Source organism: Geotrypetes seraphini, chromosome 1, assembly GCF_902459505.1.
Source record: "Geotrypetes seraphini chromosome 1, aGeoSer1.1, whole genome shotgun sequence".
Lineage (NCBI taxonomy): Eukaryota > Metazoa > Chordata > Amphibia > Gymnophiona > Dermophiidae > Geotrypetes > Geotrypetes seraphini.
The window spans coordinates 12,088,792-12,103,120 of NC_047084.1; the positions used below are offsets into that span (position 1 = coordinate 12,088,792).

General features: G+C 44.1%; 1 protein-coding gene across 10 annotated transcripts in view; it reads left to right on the top strand.

Moving 5' to 3' along the window:
• MEF2C (myocyte enhancer factor 2C) overlaps positions 1 to 14,329 on the top strand; it is a 498,913-nt gene that overhangs the window by 55,539 nt on the left and 429,045 nt on the right. For all 10 annotated transcript variants that reach the window (XM_033921515.1, XM_033920672.1, XM_033921247.1 and 7 more), the window contains exon 2: positions 8,808 to 8,910. The gene's annotated coding sequence lies outside the window, so the exon portion shown is untranslated. The remainder of the gene's footprint in view (positions 1 to 8,807; positions 8,911 to 14,329) is intronic.

Here is a 14,329-nt window from a genome sequence, read left to right on the forward strand (position 1 = left end):
CTACAATGACACCCAGATCCTTTTCTTGGGAGCTAACCCCCAAGGTGGACCCTAGCATCCGGTAACTGTGCTTCAGGTTATTCTTCCCAATGTGCATCACTTTGCATTTGTCCACATTAAATTTCATCTGCCACTTGGACGCCTTGTCTTCCAATTTCCTAAGGTCTGCCTGCAATTTTTCACAATTTGCATGCGTTTTAACAGCTTTAAACAGTTTAGTGGCATCTACAAATTGAATCATCTCACTCGGTGTTCCAATTTCCAGATCATTTATAAATAAGTTCATGGAATGGAGTGTATTTTGCTGTATTGGAACTGGTTGGGGGGGGGGAAGCAGTGGCGTACCTAGGGTATGTGGCACCCGGGGCCCATCATTTTTTGACACCCCCCCCCCCATGTAAAAATTTTTATTTATTTATTTTTTTTTTGCAATAACCATGAAATGGAATAAATGGTCAGAATAGAAACAGGCAGTGAAAATTTTCTTTTATTGAACCTCATATATGTAACCATTATTCCAAACATAACATAACATAAATTATGTCTAAATTGTCATGACATTAGAAGTACATATGGAGTAGTTGCAGGTGATGCTTGGGACAGTTCTGATTGTGTTAGTTCGGTTTTATGTGTTTTTTGAATAGAAGGGTTTTTATTTCTTTTTGAAGGTTTTGCAGTCTGTGGTTGATATCAATTGGTTGTAGAGTTGGGGGTCGAGTGTTGCAGCTCGAATGGCTAGGAGGTTGTCGAACAGTTTTTTTCTTTTGACGTTTTTGGTTGGAGGGTGTGTGAATGGTGCACAAGTTCTCCTATGTCTGTTTGAAGTGGATTGAATTATTTAGCTGAAGAAATTAGTTACCCCCCATTCCACACACATTAATTCTCTTCCATTTTTGTTCCCATTATAAAAAACACTGATAAGTTCCCAGAAAAAAAATACATTAAAATAAGAAGTGAAAACAAAGGCCCCTACAGATGAGAACATAACATAAGAATAGCCTAACTGGGTCAGACCAATGGTCCATCATGCCCAGTAGCCCATTCTCATGGTAGCCAATCCAGGACACTAATACCTGGTCAAAACCCAAAGAGTAGCAACATTCCATGCTACCGATCCAGGGCAAGCAGACACTTCCCCCATGTCTTAATAACAGATTATGGACTTTTCCTCCAAGAATTTGTCCAAATCTTTCTTAAAACCAGCTACACTATCTGCTTTTACCATAACTTCTGGCCACTTCATTTTTAAGTTTAGATCTTTCCTTTCAAACAGAGACCTTGCTAGATGTCAAATACAGCACAAGGTAACTTCACATGGACTTAGCTGTGCAGGAAATGTGAATCTCCTCATACACCCACCATATAGTGCAAAAATGTGCAAAGGTCTGTTTTTTTCTTTCGATCACTACATAGCCTAATGCCACACAAGCAGCGCTATTACAAACATATTCTGTAGGTCAATGCTAAGGATAACAAAGTTTCCTTCCTTGGACCAGAAGGAGATAAACCACTGGAAGAGATCCCAAAACAACACCCAAAGACCCACTCAGTGTGTGAATCAGTTGAGTGGAGTGGACTAACTGGGGGGTGGAAATGGGCCCGGAGTTTGCTCAGCAGAATTTCCCAGACCACCTCTTCCTCTCAACACATTGACACACTGCCACCATCACCACTAGGAACACCTCACTGGGTAGGCCAGCTATGCTATAAACTTTATAAAACACATTATTATATTTTCTTATAAAGCACATATTTTAACTGACCTCTCTGACATCCTCAGCCTTTCCATTCACAAAAATAGAAGGAAGAAAAGTTCCCATTTCCTGCTGTCTCATGTCCCCGGCCTATACAATATTTTTTTTCTGCAGACCCTTCAAAAGTCTGACCAAATCCTCGTTTCACTTGCATTATAAAGTACTGAGGATGCCATCTCTCCCCAATCCCAGGTCCTAAAGTCTAAGACAGTAGCGCAAACTAATGCTGCCAGATACAGGAAAAAAAATTTTTGATTCGATTCAGCCCTATTGAATTGGTTTTTCAATTCGATTTTCCTCCCCAGTTGGGTGATTTTTTTCAAAACTCCTGGTGGGTTTTATAGCTTTTTCACCTCCTTTGGCTTCTCCTAACCACACTGGCGCTGTGGTGTAAATAAAATAAAGAAACAAAAAGGACTTTTCCTCTTTCTGTTAAATCCTAGCTCACGTTTGCAGTCCAACACCAGCTCTGGCAGGATACACATTTCAAATCTGACATGTTATAATCACAAAACAGAAAATAAAATTAATTTTTCTACCTTTTGTTGTCTGGTTATATTTCAAATCTTGTTGGTCCAAGGCTCTGGTTTTCTTCTGATAACTTGCTTGCCAGGGTCTCCTTCTTTCTGCATGCTAACCATCCATCTGCCAACTCTGTCCTCCCTTTCCATTTCCCTTCCCTTCCCAGGAAGTCTGGTATCTTTCCTTTTTTTCATCTCCCTCCACAGATCCACCTTTTCTTAAATACCCTTTCATCCGGCATCTCTCCCTCCTTCCCCACCATCCCAGAGTCCACCATCTCTCCGTTTCTTTTCCTAATTACCCTCCTATCCAGTATCTCTATCCCTCCTCCACACCATCCCTTGTGTCCAATTTCTCTCCCTTTCTGTTCCTTCCCTCCCTAAATCCCATGGTCCATCATCTCTCTCCCTCTCCTCTATTTTCAGACCCATTATTTCTTCCCCCCCCCCAAAGTTTGGCATATGCATGTCTCTTTGAACACCCCCTTCCCTCCGTGTACTTCTAAATCATGGTCCCCCCCCCAAAGGCCTGTCCCCCCTTAAAGGTCTGCCTGTCCCACCTTGAAGGCCTGCACCCCCCTTGAAGGCCTGTCCCTTCCCCTTGTAGGCCTGTCCCCCCCTTGAAGGCCTGCCTGCCTGTCCCCCCCTTGAAGGTCTGCACCCTCCGAAGGCCTGTCCCCCACTTGAAGGCCTGTCCCACCCCCTTGTAGCTTCTCCCCCCCCCTTGTAGGCCTGTCCCCCCTTGAAGGCCTGCCTGCCTGCCTTTCCCCCCTTGAAGGCCTGTCCCCCCTTGAAGGCCTGCACCCCCTTGAAGGCCTGCACCACCCCCCTCGAAGGCCTGCACTCCCTTGAAGGTCTGCACCCCCCCCCCGAAGGCCTGTCCCCCACTTGAAGGCTTGTACCACCCCCTTGTAGCTTCTCCCCCCCTTGTAGGCCTGTCCCCCCCCTTGAAGGCCTGCCTGCCTGCCTTTCCCCCCCTTGAAGGCCTGCACCCCCTTGAAGGACTGCACCCCCCCCCGAAGGCCTGCACTCCCTTGAAGGTCTGCACCCCCCCGAAGGCCTGTCCCCCCCTTGAAGGCCTGTCCCACCCCCTTGTAGGCCTGTCCCCCCCTTGTAGGCCTGTCCCCCCTTTAAGGCCTGCCTGCCTGCCTTTCCCCCCCTTGAAGGCCTGTCCCCCCCTTGAAGGCCTGCACCCCCCTTGAAGGCCTGTTCCCCCCCCTTGAAGGCCTGCACCCCCTTGAAGGTCTGCACCCCCCCAAAGGCCTACACCCCCCCCCGAAGGCCTGCACCCCCCTGAAGGCCTGCCTGCCCCCCTTGAAGGCCTGCACCCCTTGAAGGTCTGCACCCCCCCCCGAAGGCCTGTCCCCCCTTGAAGGCCGGCCTGCCTGCCTGCCTGTCACCCCCTCCCCCTTGAAAGCCTGCTTGCCTGCCCGCCCGCCCCACCCTGAAGGCCTGATGCCCCGACCCACCCCGAAGGACCGCTCGCCCCCCTGGCCTCCCCGCACCACCTATGAACAGCCGCAGCAGGATCGCGAAGTCAGCGTCAGCGATCCCTGCGCTGCTTCCTGCGCCACGGTCCCGCCCCTCCTCTGATGTCAGAGGAGGGGCGGGATTGCGGCGCAGGAAGCAGCGCAGGGATGCTGACGCTGACTTCGCGATCCTGCTGCGGGCTGCTTCACAGGTGGTGCAGGAAGGTCAGTGGGGCGAGCGGTCCTTCGGGGGTGGCGGGGGACTGAACGGCAAGGCCGGGAACACCCCCTTAGGGCTGGTACCCGGGGCGGCCCGCCCCCCCCCCTAGGTACGCCACTGGGGGGAAGTGGGTGGGCGTTTAGCTACATGGTGAAGTTTGAGAGAAAGTCTGTATTCAAATGTTTTGTTGAACACCATGTATCACATGACTGTGTGTATTGTTTCATTTTTGAAAATCAATAAACATATTGAACATAAATAAGTTAAATAGCACCGGTCCCAGTACAGATCCCTGCAGCACTCCACTGTTTACTCTCCTCGAGAAAAATTACCATTATCCCTATTAGGAGGCATGCCTATACTCTACCCATATCCAACCTGTGCCCTACCCATGCCCCACCCATAAGTATTGCCCCTTACATGTTCCCTTATAGGCAGCTCTTAGGTAACTTACTTGCTTAAGTTCTATGATTCTGTGCTTTTACACATGCAAAAGGGTGCATAGTTTTGAGCCCCTTATAGAATTGTCTTTCAAATGGGGGAAAAAATAGCATAATAAAGCCTAAAATTTGACATTTTGCATGTTTTCAGCTGTTGTGTGCTTTACTTCTTGCAACGTGTACTTTTGAGTAGTCACTTCCAGTTTCATGCATGAGGCCCCTTAGGTGAAAAACACCTTCCTGATGCAGATCCGGACACATCTTTGTCTAATTTTCCCCAGTGACTAGAAAGGAAATGGGCCCAGGGTAATCTTTTCTTTATTGTAGCAAGTTCTGAAATCACACATCCTGAAACAATCAGCCATGTCGGAATGTGCAAGACTTTTAGCTTGTCAGAAGAGGCATTGCTTTAATAAACCTATGCGAGATGTTCTTTTGGGGTAGTTTGGTTTTTATTTCTTCCTTATCTTTGCACATACGAGATAGACTTGATCAGAAGAAAGCCTTTTTCTACAATCAAGAGATAGGAGTTACCTTAAGAAATATTTAATTGATTATACACATCCAGGAAGGGTGGATGGGTGGTGGTGGGGGGTGGGGGGGGATATATGTATTTTATTAATTATTTGTTGTAATTTTGTTTACCTTGATCATTTGTATTGTTCTTGATTGTTTTTATACTGTATGAAAGGGTGAGTGGGAGGGGGAGGGATATGCACTTATTATATCATATGATGGAATTAAGTGCTGTCTATATTGTTAACTGTTGATAATATGATGCACTTTGTGTTGGTTTATAAAATGAATAAAGATTAAAAATATATATATTTAATTTAGAACCCCATTATTATTAATCATGTCTAGATTCATTTACCGCACAGAGAGAACAGATAGAAACTACAGATATGACAAACAGTTTGAATTAGTTGATAGTGGGAAATTTCCTGTTGGGAATTCATCGAACAGCCAGATTCTAGATCAGAAAATTCCATTCCGCATTCTGAACAAAATATAATTGTGCTCTTTCATGATGTGACATGTGTTCCATGCATGTCCACGGCTACCGTAATTATATTCAAAAGACACTGCACTGATACACTTTGATCCCAACATAAATTCAAGCACATTAGAAATAAATCCCATAATTACCGTATGTCAGTGAAGCATCAATACTGTGCAATTACAGTAGGTCAATAAACAAGTCCTCATCTGATGAAGATATAATGCTAGGCAAAAATGTCTGTGCAGATTGAAATACAAGGAGTCTCCTAATTGTTCTGCACTGTTTATGCCTCTCCCTGCCTGCAGTCTTGCTGTGCCTGATGCCAAGAGCAGTAGGAAGAGGGATAAGAGAGGCATACTCACTGCTCAGCATCAACTGGAGCCATGCCCCCCCCCCCAAAACCACCACCACCACCATGTGCTCCTCCTAGCTTTAGATGCACAAACAGATCAGAGCAGCAAGAAGAAAACTCTGAGTGAACTTAGCATTTTTTCTCAGAGACAGAAATTGGGGGAAATCCTACAGTACAGCAGGTGAGTAAAACATACAGCGTAACTTGTACTGTTCGTGCCCATTCTCTGAATTACATCCAGATGCTCTGCAACGTGGAATAGTTTCAACTGCATCAATTTTGTTTTAAAATTCTCCCCCCTCCCCCCATTCAGAGTTAATCAGGGCCATTTTAACCATAAAGCAAATTAGGTGATCTTCCTTGGATGGCAGCTTCTTGGAGTGGGGAGGGGGGGGGGAGATGGAGGCAAGGAATAACCACATTCAAAGCAAGATATTTTGTTTAACAAGTCTTAATAAAACATAAACATATTTAGTATTGACAGACACACAGATGCAAAGAACCATCTCCGTGTGCTTTTAGTCAGAAGGAGGGTGGGCAATTTTCAAATAGCCTATTTACCCGGATAAATGTCTTTTAGAAAATCTCATTATGTGAATAGATACAAAACAGACCATGTTGTCCATTTTAAGCAGCACTGATACGGGAAGGGTAAGGCTGAAGTAATCATGATTGCTGAGTTTAATCATCAGCGTTTGGGGTGGAGGTGCTAGGGATTTGATAGTTAAATGGGGGCAGCAAAGTTGATGTTTCATCTAGGGTGCCTACCAGTGGTATAGGTACAGTTAGGCCTGGATGGGCACAGGCCCACCCATCCTTGGCTCAGGCCCACTCAGCAGTAGCACTTCTCTCACCTCTCTTCCTCTTCTCTACCGGCAGCCCAGGATCTGCCCCATCTTTAAACCTTGTTGATCTCAGTCCGGCGGTCACAGCAATTCATTTTCACTGATTGCATTGACCTCACAGGTTTCCCTCTCCCATGTCTTGCCAGTGAAGCAACATGAAGTGAGATCAGTGAGGACATCAGACAATAAAGATAAGCCTGCAGGACTGGTGCATGCAGTGACTAGATGCCTCTGAGGAACACCAGAAGGGACAGGGGTTTAGAGAGAGGAGCAGTTAACAGACTGAGGGCAGGTAGGGGAAGAAAGAGAGGGAGAGATGATGGATGTCAGGGGGCTGAGGGGATATGGAAGGTCCCACACAAAATACCAGTTGTGACTACACCACTGATGCCTACTACCTGTTCACCAGTCCTGGAACCAATCCACAGAGACAGCCCTTGCTCTCAGAGCTTCATAGTCCTCTGTCATTTACAAACTGCCTTCGACTATTGTAGAGATGGACAGAATGACACTTAATCAGTGGGGCAAATGAATGTCTACTAGGTTGTCCAGAAAAACCTAAAGCTGAAAATTGAAGTTTTTCCCATGATGACTTCAATGTAAACAACCCATTACAAAGGCCTTTATAGAGCTGCAGATTGGCTAAGAAGAACAGGAAGAGGAAATAATGACTAGTCTGCTTGCAATAACACCTTACAGTTAATTATGGAATGATTTGGGGGAAAGGGATTGGGACTTGTATACTGCCTTTTTGTAGTTTTTAACAACCACAATCAAAGTGGTTTACATATAGGTGCTTCAAGCATTTTCCCTTTCCGTCCCAGAGGGCTCACAATCTTATCTAATGTCAGGGGTGGGGGGTTCGTGGACTGTGTCTGCGGTAGGAGGGCCTGGGCTCCCTCCTGCCAATATTGTCGGGGGTGTCGGCAGGAGGGCTTGGGATCCCTCCTGCCGGTTCGTGGCTGGATTGTAATCCAGGTGGGGGATTGTAATCGCGGCAGGAGAGATTAGGCATCTCTCCTGCTGCAATTGTTCGGTGTGGGGAGAGATTCTGTAACCGGTGTTGTTTTTGACAGACATCGGTTACAGAATCCAGCTTTTAGGCAAAGGACTGGACCCTGGACCCTCCTTCACCTAAAAGGACTTGTTCTGGACGTTTGAGACTTGGGCAATTTTTTGGTTGGGAATGTATTTTAAGGTTAGACGTAGTGGTGGTCTGAGCGATTAAACTGCTGAATGTAGAGGTAGGCCATTCTAAAAAAAAACCCTCATTTTGGATGGTTTTTTTTGAAAATTGACATTTTTCTGCTTCTACTTTCAGCGTTTAGGGCCTTAGGACACAAGCTTAGATGTTTTTTTTATTATGCTCCTCTAAGTGGTTTTACATTCAGGTACTTATAATCCAGAATTTATACTGGTACATATAATGGTACTGGTACTGATAATGGTACTTATAATGGTAATTGGTACTGGTACTTGTATTGGTAATGGTACTGGAATTGGTAATGGTACTGGTACTTAAAATGGTAATTATAATCCAGAACAGGCTTGTTGCAGTTTTCCATGCGTCGCCACGTCTGGTCAGGTAGAACCAACATTTCAGCCATCATGCTGTGGCTTTCTTCAGCGTATATTTAAAATTTTTATTTCAAGTTTATTTAAAAATTTGATTCAATCGCAACATCATATTTCAAAGCAATTTACAAGTACTGTATAAAATCGGGGTATCATTAAAACATAGCATAAATTAGACTCTGATAATGCACGATAAACATAAGGCAGGCGGGTTGAACTACAATGTATTAAAGAAAAGGAGAAACAAGTAGGGTTGGAATATTAGGGTAGGGAATTGTTACCCGTTAATTTTCTTTTATAAGATTAGTAGATTATTGATGAAAGCTGAGTACAGAGGAATCCGAAGAACCGAAATTGAGGATTCAAAGGCGTCTTTGTAGAGTCAGCTTTTTTAAAAGTCCTTTGAACCTATTAAGTTTGTCTTTATATATAGTGGGTCCTCAAACCTGATTGGTTGGGGCTTGAGGTGAATGAGGCAGGAAAGTCCATTGGTCATCAATTTGAATTTTGGTGGGAAAGTTCATTAGTCACTTTGGCAGGGAATTCTTTTTAGGTGGTATTTGCGTGCATGCATATTTAAGGACTGCGTGTTCTCTAACTTACTTCTTTCTGCACTTCAACATTTCAGGTGCCAAAAACAAAAGAGTTATAAACTGTGAAGTAACGTCCATGATGCAAGATTAAGGCAAAAATTGGAGGCGGATGATTTTGACAGTAAGGAGGTGAATGTGGTGAGTGCTTCATATTTTGATTGGTTACTGTAGCATTTGCACGAAGGCCAGATTCAGTAAATGGTGCTTAAAGTTAGATGCTGGAAAGATCCGTACTAAACTTGTATTCTATAAAGGCCACACCACACCAATGCCCTTTATAGCACTAATTCTCACGCCCAGCGAGGACTTATGACTGCTGAATCCTGGTATAAATCCTGGTGCACATGTTGGGCGTGAAACCCAGGAATTCTATAACACTGCACCCAAAGTTTTGGAATGCCCTTGACAAACCCATGCCCTCCCATGGTCACACCCCTTTATAGGGTGCACTTAAGACACTTTGAGGGCCATTGTCAATAGGATGTCTAAGTCCAACTTTGGACGTTTCCCGCAAGATGTCCAAAGTCAGATGCAAACAGCCATCTACGAAACCAGCAAAACTGCTAGATGCACACTTTTTTTTTAAATCACCTACATAGACGTCTTGGACACCAGGCCATCCAACCTTAATACATTCAATTTAATTCGCCATTTTCAACCACAAAAATGTCAAAGTTCAAAATATTTAAATCCAGTCCATTTGGATGTGGGAGGGGCCAGCATTGTAATGGACTGGCCACATAGACATTCCAACAAAGCAGTGGGGCACCTTAGAGGGCACTGCTATGAACTTCACATAAAGGATGCCAGATGTACATCTCACCATATACCCCTTATAACAGGGATCTCAAAGTCCCTCTTTGAGGGCCACAATCCAATCGGGTTTTCAGGATTCCCCAATGAATATGCATTGAAAGCAGTGCATGCACATAGATCTCATGCATATTCATTGGGGAAATTCTGAAAACCCAAATGGAGTGCGGCCCTCAAGGAGGGACTTTGAGATCCCTGCCTTATAATTTAGACTGAGCCTTCCAAAATTTCTCCAAAACCTTCTAGACCCACCCCAATAGCCCTTATGGCTGTAGGTGGCACCTACAGTATATGGCAGTATAATAGGATTTTGGTAGGGTTTGGTGGGCTCACACTTTCCACCATAAATGTAGTGGTTAGAGTGGATTATGGGCCTGGGTCCTCTTCTCTATGGTTCACTAGCCCACTCACCAGGCTACTTAAGACACCTGTGTGCTGCTCTACTAGGCTTTCCCATACCTAATGCTACTGTTCTAGAGACAGGCATGTACTGTTTCATTCAGATTTTTTTAGAGGGGTAGGAGAGGATCAGTGATCACGGGGGAGTGTGTGGGGGGGGGGAAGGGGAGGGGGTTTATAACTTAATCCCTCCAGTGGTCATCTTGTCAATTTGGATACCTTTTCGGCACTTAGACAGTTTTAAAATAGGTCAAGAAAAACATCCAAGTGATGATTTATACCATTTTTTAAAAATGTCTTAGAGTTTTGAAAATGCCCCTATTTGAGTGTGCAGCCTAATAGAATAGCATGTAAGCAGAAGTCCAAATTAGTGCTAATTAACACCAGTAATTGTTAATGGCTTATTTTCTAATTAATTTGTGTATGTATGTGCTGTATGCTCCCATATATGGGTCATCTTTATAGAATTTGGGGGATAACAGGTTAATCCATTTTGTACTCTAATCACAGTTCTGACTCTTGTAACATCCTTGTGATGGGAGGGATTGGGGGTGAAAAGTTTCCGCAGGGCTTAGTTTTGTTCATATCAAGACAGGAATGAATCTCAATTGCACATAAGAACATAAGCGTCGCCTCTGCTGAGTCAGACCATGGGTCCATCTCGCCCAGCAGTCCGCACCCACGGCGGCTCCCCAGGTCCATGACCTGTAAGTGATCTTTTACCTAAAACATTTTATTCCCTATTCATTTAATATCCTGTATAGTAACCATCTAACTCAGTGGTTCCCAAACCTGTCCTGGGGGACCCCAGCCAGTCAGGTTTTCAAGATATCCCTAATGAATATGCATGAGAGAGATATGCATACCTGTCACTTCCATTATATGCAAATCTCTCTCAGGCATATTCATTAGGGATATCTTGAAAACCTGACTGGCTGGGGGTCCCCCAGGACAGGGTTGGGAACCACTGATCTAACCCCTTCAATCCCCTTTTCCCTCAGGAAATCATCCAATCCCTTTTTGAAACCCAAAATCGTACTCTGTCCTACCACCTCCTCTGGAAGTGCATTCCAGTCATCCACCACCCTTTGAGTGAAGAAGAACTTCCTAGCGTTTGTTCTGAAACTGTCATCTTTCAGTTTTTTTGAATGCCCTCTTGTTTTTGTTGCCCCCGCTAGTCTGAAGAATCTGTCCCTCTCCACCTTCTCTATCCCCTTCAAGATCTTATAAGTTTCTATCATGTCGCCTCTAAGTCTCCGCTTTTCCAGGGAAAAGAGCCCCAGCTTCTCTAGCCTTTCCGCATATGGAAGGTTTTCCATACCCTTTATCATCCTTGTTGCTCTTCTCTGGACCCTCTCGAGTATGGTATGGCGACCAGTATTGAATGCAGTACTCCAGTTACGGGCGCACCATCGACCAATACAGTGGCAGGATAACTTCCTTCATTCTGGTCGTGATACCTTTTTTGATAATGCTCAACAATCTGTTCACCTTCTTCGAGGCCACTGCGCATTGTGCCGCCTTCCCCCAGTACCGTCCCTCCCCCCATCATGTAGTTATACATCGGGTTCCCTTTCCCTATGTGCAAAACTTTGCATTTCTCTACATTGAAGCTCATCTGCCATCTATTTGCCCACTCACTCAGTTTGTTCAGGTCTCTTTGTAGTTCTTTGCATTCCTCAACAGTTCTGACCCTACTGGAGAGTTTTGTGTCGTCCGCAAATTTTATGACTTCACACTTTGTCCCTACTTCCAGGTCATTTAAGACTATATTGAACAGCAGGGGTCCCAGCACTGACCCCTGTGGGACGCCACTCATGACCCCTTTCCAGTCAGAGTATGTCAGGGTATGTTGAATTTGATCTCAATCAACACTGTTCCCTTCTGTTTTGTATCATGTTTCAGTGTAATTTCTCAGTGCCTATTTTTTAAATTTACTTTATAATTTTATCTATAACTAAGATTTTATTTTTGCATTGATTTTTTTTTTTAAATATCTGCTATTGGAATCCTTAGTTTTATCCAAGGTATACAGAACGAGGGGAAGATTCTCAAAACTTTAATGTGGTTGCTAAACCGGTTCCAGCCGGTTTAGCTTTTATGCATTTTAGCGGCGGATTATCAAAATGGCTTACAATGGTCTTTTCCAAGCTTCCTAGCAGTCTCCGACACTGCCATGCAAATGTATTACAACGAGGTCATTAATATTTAAATGAGGTTTTTTTTTTTTTTTTTTTTTTTTAAATCTATTAACTTTCTCCTTTTTCCTTATGTTCTCAAGTTTGTCTATATGTCTGTCCGTCTAACCCATTTTAAGTTGTACATTAAATTGTATGTTTATTTTATATTTTATTGTAACTCGCTTAGTAAATTATATATAAGCGATTATCAAATTTAAATAAAACTTGAAACTTGAAACTTAAATGAGCACTCCGGGCAATTCTCTATTAATGCCGAGTGATTCTCTAACCTTGCTATTCAACATTTGTGAGCAAAATTTTCCAGCAGTTCTGAGCTGTCCTAGCCTTACTTTTTGATCAGTGCCTGAGCAATGATTGGCTCAGGCATTGAAAGGAAAGTAAGGCTTGACAGCTCAAACCTTCCAGAAAGTTTTGCCGCCATCAAGCAACCTCCACCCCCCCCCCCCCAAGCAGCAAGAGGGATTCCCACTCCCTCCCACCATGTTGTTAAGCAACTCCTCCGACCCTCCCCCCCCAGCAGGAGGGATGCCCACTCCCTCCCGCCACTGCCATTAAGCAACCCCCCTGACACCTCCCCCCTGGCAGTGGAAGAGATGCCCACTCCCTCCTGCCATCACCGTTGTACTCCCGATGACCCCCCCCCCCCATGCCTGTGATGACCCCCTGCACTCCATTTACCTTGTTTATGGAAGTTTGGTGGCGGAAGGGAATGGGCATCCCTCCTGCTGATCTTCGATTTGGGGTATTTTTATTATTGTTTTATTAATGCATTTATTCTGTGCATGTGCCGATCGCTATCACCAGCGATAGGCACATGCAAATTTAATGACCCTTCATGACTCTCTGCCAACTTCATTTGCATGCATTGTTTTTTAAAGAATGACTTGCCTTTTTGAAATCATTAGAGTAGCGGCCGCGATAGCTGCCCGTTGGATTTTACCGCAAACTTTTGAGAATCTTTCCCCGAGTCAATGTTCTAAATGCATGAAAACAGAATCTAGCTCTGATGATGGCAGTGTTGTACAGGGCTCTGGCAACCACACCAAACTGATTTGAAACAATGCTACAGCTCCCTTCTAGAGATGCACCTAGCATGGGACAATCTTGAGATAAGCAGGAAAGGAAAGGTAATAAAACTTGAAACTTGATATCCTGGTTTGAGTGTTGAACATGGAAATGGCCCGTCCCCAGAGCCGAATAAGGGCTACCATGTTGTTTCCTTTAAAATCTCAGGGTTCTTAATTAGCTCTGAAAAAGTAGACTTTCAAATGTGTGGCTTCTTAGACTAAAAATTTTTTTTTTTTTAATTCTATTAACACAAACTGACCTTTAATGATACCAATTCAGTCTGAGTGGTGGTGTGGTAAAAGTACAACTGTTTTATCACACTGCTCAGGGAAGTGAAACACTTGGATGCTGTGCTTCAGACCTGGTAAGTGTCCAGGGATGTGATTATCTCATGAAACCCACACCTCCCATCATTCCTTCTGTTTGTTAACTGTCAGTGATTAGTGTCCTTTTCGAAGCAAAGCCTTAAAGCTAATAACTGACAGCTGGCCAGTGGGACCTACAATACTGAGTGGAGTGTGTGGGAAAGAAGCTGATCCGTTTTGTTAATGTTATAAGTTTTACTTGTACATTATTGCATTATTTATTTTATTTATTTCCAAAATCAATATAGGTTACAACTGATGGAAGGCGGCGATATTTAAGTGTTATAACCTACTACTATCCTGTCAGAATAAGGCAAGAAGTAGGTCAGTGTAAGGGATAAATTGTTATGTTATTTTAGACCTGATTTAACCCCTTCCCCTTTTTATCAAGCTGCGCTAGAGGTTTTCAGCGCAGGCTGGCACGGTAAATGCTCTGATGCTCACAGAATACCTATGAGCATCAGAGCACTTACCTTGCCAGCCTGCACTAAAAACCTCTAGTGCAGCTTGATAAAAGGGGAAGCGGGTGGGGGGGGGGGAATTAGTTCTTAATGAATGAAGTAGATCATATTGATTTTCCTTTGGGAGAAAAATGACATAGAATAGAAACAGACTTTATGCATTTATTTCTACTTATTTGCTATATTGATAGTCCATATTTGTTGAACCGCTCATAGTAGAGAACATCACCTAAAACCATAGGGCTCCTTT